The sequence below is a fragment of the Acyrthosiphon pisum genome, chromosome A1 (genome assembly GCF_005508785.2).
Source record: "Acyrthosiphon pisum isolate AL4f chromosome A1, pea_aphid_22Mar2018_4r6ur, whole genome shotgun sequence".
Taxonomy (NCBI): Eukaryota; Metazoa; Arthropoda; class Insecta; order Hemiptera; family Aphididae; genus Acyrthosiphon; species Acyrthosiphon pisum.
The window spans coordinates 124,718,752-124,722,279 of NC_042494.1; positions in this window are offsets into that span (position 1 = coordinate 124,718,752).

Here is a 3,528-nt window from a genome sequence, read left to right on the forward strand (position 1 = left end):
AACGTTTTTTATCTCGTCGGAGGAAAATAACTAGTTTTGGTATAAAGTAAAACAAATTAATAACAATACTATATGACTATATTATTTTTATAAATACTTGTTATAACGGTACTTACATTTAAAATATAAAATTATATAATATATATAAATGATTAAAAGAAATACTTATGAATTTTAATAACAATGTCTTTCAAAATTATGATCTACTATAGATCCTCTTCTTACGACTTACACTGTTGGAACTTGAAATCCTCATAGTCACACACTGACACCAGTTGACACACTACTACATAAACTGATATTAATATGATATTAATGTAGAGATTTATAAAATTATAAAGTTGACAACAATTAATTCTTATATATTATTTTCTTTATATCCCAATATAATATTAAAAGAATGTAGAATGTAGCTTGTAGAAAACACGGTATAAGTTTCACCATATCAGAAATTAGTAATTAGGTCCGTTCTGGAAATTGTATTATTAGTTATTACCAAGATTTAAGATAGTATCTTAAATCTTCTTAAATCGTGGTTATTACCTACTTATCAATGTACACAATACACTAGTAACAATGTGACATACATCATGTCATAACCGTTGTCATTTCATCGAAAATATAAACTTCCTAGTTATATTCCAAATAAGTTATAAATAAATAATAATAATCACTATTCACTATAATAGACAATAGTATAATACTACTAATTTGTAATTACAATATGTCTCTATAGTATAGTAATAAATACAATAATAAACATACCTACAATCGTCGGTAGATAATATACCTCCGTCGCGGTTTTCAGATATATCAATGCAAATAATATACAGTTCATTAATCACATAAATCATAAAAGGAAAATTCGTAAATAACTTTTTACAAATAACTTTTATTTTAACAAAATAACTAAGTTAAGTTACAATTATTTATAAAAAGAAATAACTTAGTTACTAACTAAGTTATTTTTAACATTCTATTTTTTTTTAACTAGTTAAGTTAAAAGTTATCAAAAAAAGTAACTTTTAAACTAGTTACTACTTGCTGCCCAGCTTTGAAATTCAATTATATTGATGAATGGCAAAGCCTCTCGACTAATTGCAATAATAACCAGCTCAGAGAAAATAAAGCAAACAATATTACCATGGCCCAAACAATATGAGATGTCCAGAAAAGGACGAGGTTATTCTTGTCCTCCTACGAATAGGCCACACCCGTATGACACCTTATGGCCAAAGAAGACCCTCCCTCATGCACTACTTGCGGAACAATAATTACGGCCAAGCACATCCTCCTTGTTACTTGTATTTCATACAGATGTAAAGATACAAGGCTGTTAGAACTATTTTAAGATCTAAAAAATAAGTCGTGTATGAATAAATCAATCAGTGTTTGTCAATAACTCGAAAAATTAAGTAAATAATAAGAATTTTTTTAATTTAGCAGACGGCAGATGGCAGTACATCATAATTAACAAAAATATTAGCAGATTACCTGAAGTATAAAATATGAATATTGTATTTCACATTTATTTATTATGTGTTATAAACAAATTTAATAATTAATATTTTGTATAAAAAATGTTTATTACACTGCCATGTTACATGTGAAATTACTTGTTAATTAATTAACTTATCATAAATTGAAAATGTAAAAGCTAATGAAATAAAAAACATTCATAACAATTACACATTCCACACAATGCCACATTCCATGCATTCGAGTTTAATTTGTTTCCGTTTAGAAGAATACATTTTTAAAAAAATAAAAAAAATTCAGCCCATTTAGGTACTAAAATTACAATTAAGTTTACACATTAGTACATTACACTTATTTTGATGGTTTTAATCAAATCAATACATCGTTAAATAGTCAAATCGTCGAATAGATAACAATATTTAATAAAATAGTACGTAATTCTATAATTAGATTTTTATTTTCCTGCACGGCCTTCTTGTGATATAAATTATAAACCACAGAATATAACAATAAACCACCAATCACCAATCATTGTAATAATAACAAAAGATTATATAAGGGTACTTAAGATAGGGATTGCCGAATGCCGATTAGCGATGGTAATGATATGCCAACGGACTTAACGTTGTACAACGTACAAAAACAAATATATATTAATATATTATGGTATTATAATACGGGTCCTTACTCCTACAATATCAGTCGGCACTCGGCAGTATTTAGATTTCTAAATCGGTAAGTTCTCAACTGCCGACTGCCGGGACCCGTTCCTATATTAAATATTTTTTTTTTTTTTCAAAAAGTATAATTTCCAACGGACAACGGCTCCCTGAAATTGCCGATTGATAATTACAAAAAATTCAACAGGGGGGGGGGTGTGACGACCCACCATACCACCGTTGCCGCCGGACCTGTCTATGCTCCTTACCATATTCCGATGTGCAACCTTTTCTTGTACGTATTTAATCGTGATTAGTGGACAGTGGTCCTTTTAAAAATTTAGGTACCTACATTTTAAGTTGATAAGTTTAAGCACGATTTCGTACGCGCTATTTTACTTCAATACGTCAATAAGTCTTCACGGCTGTATATACCCCTACATCATAAATCATAATATACTTATACATTTATATAATTATATTTGTGAATTTGTAATTGTATAATGTATATAAGAAACATTCTTGAGCCTGTGTACATTTTATAAATTATTATTATTTAATATTATTTTATTATTGATAATTGTACATAATCAGGGGCAGATATTCGATATTTTGATAGGGGGGGGGGCACATATAAATTGTATAATTTTTATTTTAAATAATAATAATATTAATACATACATACTATCGTTTTTAACCAATAATGATTATAATAAATAATTAATAGTTGGTAGAATTATTCTTATCAACTGCATTTTGTATTTATATAATACAATAGTTATATAAAAATTATTTCGATAGAACATTTACAGGGGGCACGTGTCCCTCCTTAGAATCTACCACAGTACATAATTTTTTCAAATAAAAAATGTTTAGGTAGTTTTCCATTTCAAGGGGCCACATTTAACTGGGAAAAAAACCAAATCATCCCCCGGTGCTGGGATAGACATAAATAAAAGATTATTTTATTAATATGTCTATGGTTTAATATCAATTATCAATGATGATTGATGACTATTGATTACAATCATTTATTATTCATATCATGATTAAAAATTATCTATAGCCGTGATTTATACTCACTAGTGATGTTAAAAAGTAGCAGTCACTGCTACTTTTCACTGTGACTGAATGAGTAGCAGTAACAGTGCCTGCTACTTGTACATAAAATAACAGTGATCACTGATCACATTATCGTTACTCGTTATCAATTATTCAGTTATCATCTAGCAAATTCACAGTGTGATAAATATTTTTCACAGTTTAAAATCACTGTTGAAAGTGTTAACTGTTAAGCAGTGCTCGACTTGGCAAAATTAAAGTAGGGGGACTCTGTTACTTTAAAAAAATGAGCGTCCCCATATCACTTATTAAATGTTACTGGAGCCGT